The following is a 12,386-nucleotide window of genomic DNA, read 5'->3' as shown; positions in this document are numbered from 1 at the left end:
TTTTTACTGCAGAATTATATGCTTTTTACAGAGTTTTATTGTTTTTAATTCGAGAACCTCGGGGCAGATACCTAATCTGTTCCGACTCTTTAAGTGCCATTCAGTCTTTGCAGTGTCTCTATTCAGAGGATCCCCTTGTGTTAAGAACTCAGCAGCTGTTCCACACACTCCTAAGCTCTGATTGCGAGATTGGAGTAGTGTGGATTCCTGGTCATGTCGGAATTCGTGGGAATGAGGCCGCAGATGCTGCAGCCAAAGATGGTGCCACGAATGGCACTCTGGTATATTGGCGCGAGAGGTGGCAAGACTTACAAAATTATTTGAAATGTAGAATATGGTGGCAATGGGAAGGAGAATGTTCTGCACAAGAGGAAAACAAATTACAAAGAATAAAGAATACTGTTCGAGTTTGGGATTCGTCCACAAGAGCGTCACGACACGAAGAAGTTTTACTCACCCGGTTGAGGATTGGCCACTGTTATCTGACACATGGCCATCTGCTACGTGGCGAGCTTCAGCCGGAGTGTGGTCTATGCCATGTTCCACTTACGGTGGAACATTTTTTATTGCATTGTAGAAAGTATGACCGTGTCCGTCGGCAATATGGAATTCGGCCGACTCTTCGTGACGCTCTTGGAAATGATTTTAATTGTACAAATGCAGTCCTGAGATTTTTATCGAGTACTGGACTTGACAGGGTAATTTAGTTTTTGACCCGTTTTAATTATCCTCCGGACCCTTTACATCCGGAGGTTACACTTGTTATTTAGTATATAAGTTTTTTTTAACAAACTTGACATTCGGACATTTTACATCCGAGTATTTTAGAAATACGCCTGATAACTTATTTATGGTAGCATTTGTATTGTTATTTTGTCTCTTTTTAAATACTAGTTAAGGTCAGATTTTTATAATGTTTTATGCATCACCCTGCTGAAACTGCATTTGTATACCTCATTTTAATCGTGACAACGTTTTTTAGTTCTTTAAGCATTCTGATTATTATATAGTCTCTGTTCTGTAAAGAATTTTAGATAAGGGCGCAAATAGCCATAGATGCTGACGCGCCCTTTTTAAACCCCACTAACTAACTAGACCACACCTCTTTCACTCTTCCGAATTCGTCAGTCAGTGTATTGTGAGTACAAAGTGCAGTTAGGATATGTGTGAAGTGACGGTGTAAAAGGTAAGCTTATTGATAAAAACGCCAAGATATTTTGGTGTACAGCATATTTATACATAGGCCTAAAGCAATTTTGTGAAGACATAATTGTGTTTGTACGAGAATTTGTTCATAAATACGCATAAATTCCAATACGCATAGAACAACAATTCACAGGATTGACGAAAACTTGCGCTAAACCGATAGTTTTTGACATAAGAACCAAAGCGTAAACGAAGTGTTCTCTCATAGGTAAAAATGCCAGTTCACCAAAGAACTATACCAAAGTAAGACACCTCTATCTTCCCCCATCAATGCAATTCGCGGGAAATTCATCAAAAGCGGGCAAGAAGGAGATGTGGCTCGTTTGATGTAGTTCTTCAGATAATAATAATAATAATAATAATAATAATAATAATAATAATAATAATAATAGCCAAAGACTGTAATAACTTTGCCTGCTGATCCGGAGTTCCTTTCGGGAATTGGTTCGATTCCGGGTTTTGCTGATTGACTGGTTTGGATTTTTCCAAGTTTTCCCCAACCGTAAGGCGTATATTAGGTAATCTATGGCGAATCTTGATCTTATATTGCCAAATAGCATTTAGCTATCGCCAATTTCACCGACGCTAAATAACCTAGTAATTGAAACAGCGTCGTTATATAACCAAGTAATAATAATAATAATAATAATAATAATAATAATAATAATAATAATAATAATAACAGAGTGCTTAAATTAAATTGTAAATCATAACCACAAACGAATATCTTCCAACGCATTAACCAGTGATGAGTCCAGGTGGAGGACGGGGCATCCCCCCTCCCCGGTTTTCAGGGTGTCTCCCCCGGAAATTTCATAATGTTTTCAACTAAAATATAGAATTTACACAATATTTTAGCCTGTTTTAATTTTATATGACTTTTTAGTAATTGAAGCATGGGCTGTAACAACGTTGTAAGTTACAATTAGAAAACATTATAGAAATCATTAAAAACTAATCAGAAGGCGAAAGGTGTCACATCTTGTTGATAAAATAGCGAAATTCAATGCAAATTAACATTATTTGTTAGCTTCTATTAATTCTTTGACTTTTTAACAAAGAGATCATTTAAAGCAAGATAGAAATAATATTCCATGTAACAACGTTGTATGTGCAGTGATATACAACGTTGTTACACTAACAAGTAACAAATTATGGGAAATATGTATAAACTTACCAAAATACTGAATTTTAAATTTATTACAGTACTTGAATTACTACATACATGTATCAAACATGAAAGATTATCACTTTAAAAATTAAAAGGAATCAAATTTTTATTTGTCAGACTCTCATAAAACTCCTTGTATTGAGGCCAAAAGGAACTGAAACGTGTTCAAAAGATCTTCCTTTGTAGTTGGTTTGATAGGAAGAGATGTAGGATATGCTGTTTTTAAATGTAAAATATCTTGCAGTACATTCATCTCTTCCTTTGCTCAGTTTGTTCGAAGAGTATGATATTCAGAGCTATAAAAAAATGGGGTTTTTTCATTTTTGTTTTGTAAATATATTATAAGTTAGTTGATATGAAGTGATGTGGTTTGTAAATAATGTAAAATGGTGATTTCCTGTGCGGCGTTTAAGTGCAATGACACGTGGCTTAGAGGTCAGGAATTTCTTTTCACATGTAAGTACACACGCTTTAAAATAATAAAATTGAACTCTGGAGGCTACATTGAAACTGTAACATATGTATATCTTAGATACCATATTTGAAAAAGTTCATAATTAGGCATCAATCTGTCTTTACAGGTTTCCTTTGAAGAAGCCCGAGCTACTTTCTAAGGGGGCTTGTTGCTATAATAAGAGACAAAATTGTGCCCTCACATTATGTAAAATTGTGTTCGTCTCATTTTAAAGAAACAGATTTTTGGGGAAGTAATGGCAATAGAATTTTGAAAGATGATGTATCGTCCCTGTTTAATTTTCCAAGTCATTTGCAAAAGGTACGATATAATATTATCTCTGTTGTTAAGATATCAATATCATTAAAATTCAATCAGTAGTTTACGATAATTAAAAATACTTAATTGTTAGTACAGGTATATCAGACCGTAGAGAAATCCCACTGAGTGAATTATTTGGACTTACACATCAGATGTTAAACACAATTTAGTGGAAAGATAACTTTTTGTTTTTATTATGTAAGTGAATTTATCTGCAAGATAATGAACTTTCACTCAAAATCCATATACGGATAAATAAATGAATCGGTTATTGTTGAAACGAACTAAGTCCACTTTTTAAAGTTTTGAGATAATCTAAAAAAAACTGTTTTGTGGATAATCTAGCGAAGATTAAACCAACATATATTGTACACATATTTTTTATGTGTACAATATATGTTGGTTTAATCTTCGATAGATTATCCACAAAACAGTTTTTTTTTTTTTCGATTTCTCAGAACTTTAAAAAGTGGACTAGTTCCTTTCAACAATAACGGATTCAAATATAAAGATGATTCAGGGTTCACCTTAAAGGTTTTTTATACTTTGCCGGGTACATCTTATTAAAAAAGCAATGAATGCGATCTTATTGATATTACATATGTGCATAAAAATTATGTACCATACTCCGCAAGCAATGATAATATATTTATTTAAAATAAGAATACAGTATGTAAAGAAATCCACTCATAAAAAGTATGTCGTTTTTCTACTTTGCATAAAGTGATTATGTTTATTTTTTAGGTTTCACGTTACCTATTGTTTGCAATGTATTAGATACAGGTATTTTTTATAATTGATAGCATTTCTTTTATTAATTGAAGAATGAATTCAGTCTAATTTGGCACCTTTGCGCATTATATTTTGCCAGATTACTTAATATGTCGTGTGGTCTAGAAGTACTGGTAATATAAGCTTCATTTTCGATTCTCTAAAACTTAACAACAGGTCTATACTGACTATCACATATTTGTTTCACTTATGAATTTGATTATAATAAGAACATGCGTAATCAAGATGCATGTATTTATGTTTTGTTATCTCAGAGTAATTTATGTTAATATAATTTTCGATTCTCTGAAACCTAACAATTTACTGATTATCGTAAAATTATACGTTCTGTAATGTGTATTGTGTAGGCCTATTTATGGATGTATGAGCATGTTTTCTATAAATTGCTGCGTACGTATTTTCTTTCCTTTAATGCTCTGACGCATATCAATGAAACATTGAATATGTTTATTTCGTCCTAATTTTACGTTAAACGTCGAAAATGGTCTAAATCTGTCAATTTTAGATCATCACAGCATTAAATTTGGTGATTTACGTACTGTTATTATGCGTCTGCTCTCCAACACCATGGCGGCAAGCGCAGCGTTCAATTTCCCCCGGTTTCCTCGTTCTGCGCAGCCGAGACTGTAGGGGCTTGGCTACACAGAGCGTTTGCTTACTATGTCGAGTAGGCGGTGCACAACTGGCATCAAGGCCATGCAACTCGCGGCAAACCATCTCCCCCATGCTCGGCAATCCACTTCAGTCTCTCTGTAGGAGTGGTTGTATTGACATTAGATTCCAGGTTATTCTTCTGATTGTGTTAGAGAGGTTTAAATTTAGAATTAGGAGTGGTCTTTTGCTATTTGGAACGGTAACATTAGGAAGATTTCTTGCAAATCGTATTTTTACCTTTCGGCAATCACTCTTTTTCAGATGTCTCTACCATAAAAATCATTTGCTCTGATGTAAATTTCTGTGGTATCATGTGAACAGCTAATGTAAAAACTTTACTAACACAATCAGAAGAATAACTTGCAAGCTAACGTCAACACAATCACTCCTAAATCTAAAAACTAACTGAATCTATTTGAAAATTATCGAAGAGAAAAGTGCTTAATGGTATGCTTGCTAAAAACATTTTATAACCCTAATATGTTTCTATAGTAAAATTCCACAATTTATCAATTTATTATTTTTTAACACCGGTACTATAAACTAAGTTAATGTATGTCTAATCTCAAAAGGATAACAAGTTTTCTACATACAACTCTGTTCTACGTATTTCATTTAGTTCTGGTAACTCTGATTTTATAATGTTTCTGAAATTAAGATAATATTTGAGGCACTCAGAAGCAAAGTGATACAAGTGACATTTAGTAAGTTTTGAGATAAGTGACTTTGAAGTTGAAACGGAAATTAAAAAATCTGTTACAGGACTATGTTGCTGTAAATTTATAGTTGTGTTTGTTGGTACCTATATTTTTTAACTTCTAAATAGAAATTATCTATTCTAAAACAGTTTAGGTAAAATAGGGGCCTAAAGTCACTTGTATTATTTTGCCACGAAAGTATTTTTGTGGAAAAGTAATATAACTGCAAGGGTTTTCAGTATTTTTATATTATTTAAAACAAGAACAAGGACATTGCTTACAACATTGAAACATTTCTCTCTTAACAGCACTTGAGCTTTCTTATTATCATATTATAACAAAAAATGTGTCTGTATAACCGAAAGAATCAATCAATATTCTTATTGTATCCAGTTGTTTGCAGACAACATAAAGTCAACTATAGTCCACTGTAGTATTTTCAGTTCTTCTTTTTGATAGTAAATTAGGGGTATTTTGATCAGTGTTCATTATAGACGCCTGTTGCTAGTAGCCAGAGTTGGGGTGTAGTCAATATATACTGCAGAGATGTGTCTTCTGCAACTGATACCGATGATTTTAATTTACTTCTTTTGTGGTTTATGGATGGACAGTATAGAAGAATGTCTTCCAGATCTTCATCATGATTATTACACCACAGACACGTAGGAGCATCAGAAAGGTGAAATCGGTGTAGGTACAATTATGTGACCATATGATCTGTTTTGACTCTTGTTAAAAATGTTTGAATATGTCTGGGCAAGTTTTTTGTAAATTTCCAGGTCATTCGGTTTCTTTTGAACGGACTGTAAAATTTTTCCTTTGTCACAAGAGAGCCAATTGTTGATTCATAAGTTTATAAAATGAAACTTTACTGAAGTAAAGGCATTGGATAGAGATATCATTTGAAGAGGTCTTGGTTGCAAACATGTTGCCTGTTTCGCAACGTTATCGACTTTCTCGTTTCCAGATAGACCACAATGACTAGGTATCCATTGAAATTTTATTTTCTTTTGGAGTTTTTTTAGTTCACTTAGTTGTTTCTGAACTGGAATAATTCTATGTGAGTATAGATGTGGTACATATTTGATTATATTAAATATAGCTCCCTTGGAGTCGGTAAGTATTCAAATAGATCTTTCAGAAATTTGAGTAACACACTAAAGAGCAGCATCAATAGCTAGCAATTCAGTGTCAAGACTGGAGGAGGCTGAACATGGTATGAAGTAACTTTCTTGATATTTTGGAATATAATACCCTGCTCCTGATGTTCCATCATCAGGGTTTAGAGATTCATCTGTATAAATTTGAAGGTAATCCTTACTGTATATGTGCTGCAGAGTAGTTCCATGGCATCTAACTTAAGAATGTATGGAGGATCATTTTTGAAATGATTTCGTGGAATTTGTAGGCCATGTTCTGGAATTATCCATTTTCATGGAGGAATTTCATTTACAACTGGAGTTTTACAACTGAGTGTGTCTGTGATATAGACTGGTATTTCTTCTTTGTTTATTTTGTAGAAATTACATACCGTAAACTGGGGTAAAGAGGATCACATGTGGTAAAGTGGATCATATGTGTATTGTTAGATAAGTCAGCGCCACATGGATCACACATGCAAAGAAAACTATTTTTAGTGGCATTTATAAAAGAAAGGTTTTCTTTGCATGTGTGATCCATGTGGCGCTGACTTATCTAAGCAATACACATATGATCCACTTTACCACATGTGATCCTCTTTACCCCAGTTTACGGTAGGATATTATCTGATAGTTTGAAGAACATCTGGGATCTGGATGAGGTTTGCAATTTTAAATGTATTTTTAGATCCTTTTTTTAATACATAGTGTCTGATTGGTTAAATATTATATTCAATTTCTAGGGCAAAAGTTGATGTGGTTTTTGGCACTCCGAAAGAAGAAGGCTAAGAAAATTTCAAATTTTAAATGAAATTCAGCCTTAGTCGCTGTTCATTACGTCACTAGCCTCATCTAATGAAGTCACATCTCTCTCCTGAAACATCTATGTTTCTGTCATGAAGTGCATCTGTAGTGTTTCTACCGCGAATATTCCTTCAACTTCCTCTTCCACGCACTTTTCCACGTCCTACAGTCCTTATTATAGGCCCATCCTAATGCTTCACGTCATCAAAGAAAGAGTGGTGTATGAGTGGGATGAATTTCATTCAAAGACGTTATAATAGTATACTAGACTCACACGGAGCGCTGGTGTGCTGTCCAAAATTGAAACCAGTCTGCGCATGTTTACGCCGCCATTAAATAGGTACAAACAGCGGTAAACACGAAGCCCGAGCTACTTGCAAAGTGGCTTGTTGCTATTAAAAGAGATAAATTTTTGCCTTCACCTAACGTAAAATTGTGTTCGGCTCATTTTAAAGACACGGATTTTTGGAAAAGTAATGGCAATAGAATTTTGAAAGATGATGCTGTACCATCCCTGTTTAATTTTCCAATCCGTTTGCAAGAGGTACGATATATTATCTCTGTTGTTACACTATCAATATCATTAAAAATCAATCAGTAGTTTACGACAATAAAGAATACTTAAATTGTTAGTACAAGTATATCAGACTGTAAAGAAATCCCACTGAGTGAATTATTTAGACTTACACATCAGTTATTAAACACAATAATAATTAGTGGAAAGATAACTTTTTGTTTTATTATGTAAATTAATTTATCTGCAAGATAATAAAAATCGATTCAAAATCTATAGGTGGATAAGTAAATAAGTAAATAAATAAATAAATAAATAAATAAATAAATAAATAAATAAATAAATAAATAAATAAATAAATGGCTATAATAGCTAAGCCTACTTTGTGAACTTATGATTCAGGGTTCATAATCAATATGTATAGACCTAACTAGACTAATAAATTAGCCAGCCGTGGGTTTGATCTTGTTGGAAAACATGCTATGTTTCAGATGTAAGGAAATGAATACATAATTTCCTGTGGGAACTAAATATCACTAATGGTATTCTAGGAGGGGGGAGGGAGAGAAAAGTTATTTTCCGCTCAACCATCTTTTGGCGTTTAACAGCAAATAAACATGATTTACCTAATTAAGTGTATAAATATTTAACCATTTAATATTACATTGTAGCAGATTTTTTAACTTAATAGAGGTTGTTTTTTGTAGGTTGAGACGCCACCCCGCAGGCCATTAAAATTACTTTATATTTGTGAGTGGTCTATGCTGTCATTTGTACAGCAATTTTTGTTGTTGTTTTGTTTTTGCAGATATTCCTAGTGCATTATTTTTCATCGGGGGGGTTATAAATGCATATAGTTCACATACAAATAACCCGTTTATATTTTGCCGGATATGTATTATTAAAAAAGCAAGGAATGTCATCTTATCGATATAACATATGTGCATAAAATTATGTATTATAATTCCGCAAGCAATGATATATATATTTAAAATAACAATAGATTATGCAAAAAATCCACTCATAAAAAGTATGTTGTTTTACATAATGTGATTATGTTTAGTTTTTAGGTATTCATGTTACCTATTAATTGCAATGTATTAGGTACCGGTAGGTTACTTTTTATAGTTGATAGCATTCCCTTTATTAATTGAAGAATGACTTATAAATGCAATGTAATTTTGCTACCTTTGCGCATTATATTTTGCGTGATTACTTATGTTCTGTGGTTTAAAAGTACCGGTAATATAATTTTCGATTCTCTAAAACTTAACAACAGGTCTATACTGATTATCACATATTTATTTCACTTGAGAATTTGATTATAATAAGAACTTGTGTAATCAAGGTGCATGTATTTACGTCTTGTGATCTAAGAGTAATGTATGTTAATATAATTTTCGATTCTCTGAAACCTAACAATATGCTGATTAACGTAAAATTATACATTCTATAATGTGTATTGTGTAGGCCAATTTATGGATGTATGAGCATGTTTTCTATCAATTGCTGCGTACGTATTTTCTTTTCTTTAATGCTTTGACCCATATCAATGAAACTTTGAATATATTTATTTCGTCCTAATTTTACGTTAAACGTCGAAAATGGATATAATCTGTCAATTTTAGATCATCACAGCGTTAAATTGTGTGATTTACGTAATGCTATTATGCGTCTGCTCTCCATCATCATGGCGGCAAGCGCAGTGTTCAATTTGCCCCGGTTTCCTCGTTCCGCGCAGCCGAGACTGTAGGGACTTGATTTCATTAGCTATTGCAAGTTGCTACACTTAGCAAAAGTTATCCTTATTGGATCACTGTATAGTTGGTCCATCTCAATGTGTGCAGACCTTCCATGAAGATGTAATCTATTACCTCTCTCCATTATGGCAAATGAATTAGTCATACACAGAAGAAACGCAAAAACAATATGTAAACAACGCACTTGTATTAGTTTGCCTCTCAGTCACAACTCTGTATGCATTGTAATACAAGTGTAAGGCAACATGGAGCAGCACTGACTGGAACTGCACTTATATTACTTTTTCATTGAACAGAAGTGACGTTAATGATTTAGAATATATGCTTATCTCACTTTTTAAAAAAATGTCACTTAATTATATTACTTTGCTTCTGGGTGCCTCATTTCTCTTGATCTCCGAGTTTTTCCGAACATTTTGTTTTCACTCATCCACTTTTCTTTTAAGCTTTCTTCCCGAATTTGCATGTTTTTGTGTAGAGAATGACAACAGTACAGGTCTACTGTCCTCCATACTATCCTAATTACAGGGTAACTAACTATTCAACCAATTTTTGTATATTGTGAAATGTATCTTTAAAGTAGCCTAATATCATGGTCACCAGGATTTTGTGTAATTCTCTCCATTAGCTGTACCACTGCCGTGAGCGGTCCAGAGAAATACTAGAGCACCAAACCATAGGCCTATAACTAATTGTTACTGCAGGCCTACATATAACAGTAAGGACGCAATACTAGGAAAGAATTCGTCCTGGAGAATTACCTTCTATTGCTTTAAGGAATATTGTGAAGACTAGCAAAAATGTTGTTTCTTTCTCTCCCACAGAGAATTGTTGCATATTAGTGTAACTGTTATTTTGTGTAGTTTACTTCTATATAATGAGTGAAGTTTTCTACTCTTATCAAAATATGGGATATTATTGAGGTACTGTACGTCTTCATTTCTTATAAATAATTATAGCACTGATGATGATGATGATGATGATGATGATGATGATGATGCCTAAAGGAAAGATAGTGAACCATTGCCATATAAGAATCTAAAATGAAAAGGGAACTAATTTTGCTTATCAAGTGTCAGGATTTGTTTTATTAAGCTAGTATAATATCCTGACGAGGATAATGAAGACTGGAGCCAATGTATTAAGTCTGATTGTCTCAATATTAAAATTTAAATATGAGGTAGACCTATATAGCCTATTGGATTAAATAACTCTGTAAATGTCATGAATTTACATGTCAAATTAATTTTACTGGTATGAAATGAAATGAAATAATGGCCAGAGTTAGTAAGATATCTTTTGTGGTAACAATTCACAATTTGGATTTTGGTTTAGGTACTTATTATTATTATTATTATTATTATTATTATTATTATTATTATTATTATTATTATTGCTTACTCCACTGTCCCAAGTCATGTTGGTACCCCATAAGGGACACAAATAAGGCATCACTCATAAGGAAACTAAGCCACGAGATTATGTGGTATGGTGGCCAGTTATTTTCCCCCTTCATTGTATATATCTCTGACTAGTGCAATATTTCCCTAATCAGACTTAAGATGTACACGAACAATTGTTCTTCCTTTGACACGTAGTCTATCAAGTGACATGTGCTGCCTGATAAAGTATGTAGGCCTAGAGATACGGAAATAAAATTTGGAGCTTCCTTACTTTATAGGTTTCGCTTACAACTCACTTCGCATGTGGAATAAACAAGACCATCAAATTTTACTTCCGTAGGCCCTATCTGTAGACCTACATAGGCCTATCAGCCAGAACCTCAGTCAGAGAGATTATCATTATTAATGCTAGAATTATTCATGACAAATGCGGACACCCCTACTGGATACTCCTTATTTTGTTGAGGTTAGGTAACTTGGCAATCTTACTTTATTAGACCTATGGGTGAAAATATTAGGAAACGTTTCAATACCAGTAGGTCTATATATAGGCTACACAGTCGGACTAGTACATGAAAAATCATTCAGAAACACAAAATTAGGCAAAATAACATAAATGCTATTAGTACGGTACCTATTATTGTAATGTTAGCATTTTAGGGGTTTAATTCTGAGATACGTTTTAATACACACAAAATCACAATAATATATGGTAAGTCTCTCAGAATTCCTAACAACTAAAGAATATGCCTAATAATATAGTCCTAATTGATAAAGACGCCTGTATTTTTAAATACACTTTTGTGTTGATGTAGGCTATAAGATATTGACCAAGATTGAGTAATTCTCTACATAAACTGTACCGCAGCCGCCAGAGGTCCAGAGAATTAGTAGAGCAAAGGAACTTATCATTTATTATTACTCTACAAGAGGACCAAGTAAAATGTGCCTCTTGTGGTACAGTTCTTCTGGAGAATCACCGGAATTTGTTTTAGTGTGGGCCAAGGAAATTAAGTTAAATCTATTGATGAGTAGTTTATTGGCAAGACTCGTAAGATTATTAAACAAAAATTCATTCAAATGATTATTTATTACTTCAGGTGAATTATCTATTTAAAATTAGGCCTACTGATATATTTTAATGAAGAGAATTTATGTACTTTCTGAGCGATTCCCGAAGTATTACAGTTGATTTTCTATGTATTAAAATGTCTCTCGCACAGAGTTCACAACAATGAAACATAAACGGCATTGTTATAGCAAGACTATATCCGTACATTATGATCCATTGCATTTTTGCGAGTGATTTCGCGAGCGTTGTGATGATTTTGGATGTATTAAACGTCTTCCAGAATAATTTACACCCCTAGAAATAACATTACCGGCAAATTTATTAGACTAAAGATTTCAGTGATAGAAACTAAATAAACAATAGTTAGACTATTATGTATTCAATAAATAATTTTAAAT

The 12,386-nt window shown here is 33.3% G+C and overlaps 1 protein-coding gene across 1 annotated transcript in view; it reads left to right on the top strand.

Moving 5' to 3' along the window:
• Positions 1-1,109: 1,109 nt before the first annotated feature.
• The window catches only part of LOC138708010 (uncharacterized), an 85,178-nt gene continuing 73,901 nt past the window's right edge, over positions 1,110-12,386 (top strand). The window contains exon 1 of the mRNA XM_069838119.1: positions 1,110-1,186. The gene's annotated coding sequence lies outside the window, so the exon portion shown is untranslated. The remainder of the gene's footprint in view (positions 1,187-12,386) is intronic.

The sequence above is a fragment of the Periplaneta americana genome, chromosome 10 (assembly GCF_040183065.1).
Source record: "Periplaneta americana isolate PAMFEO1 chromosome 10, P.americana_PAMFEO1_priV1, whole genome shotgun sequence".
Classification (NCBI taxonomy): domain Eukaryota; kingdom Metazoa; phylum Arthropoda; class Insecta; order Blattodea; family Blattidae; genus Periplaneta; species Periplaneta americana.
Note: the sequence above shows the minus strand (reverse complement) of the source record. Positions and strands in the feature narration are given on the sequence as shown.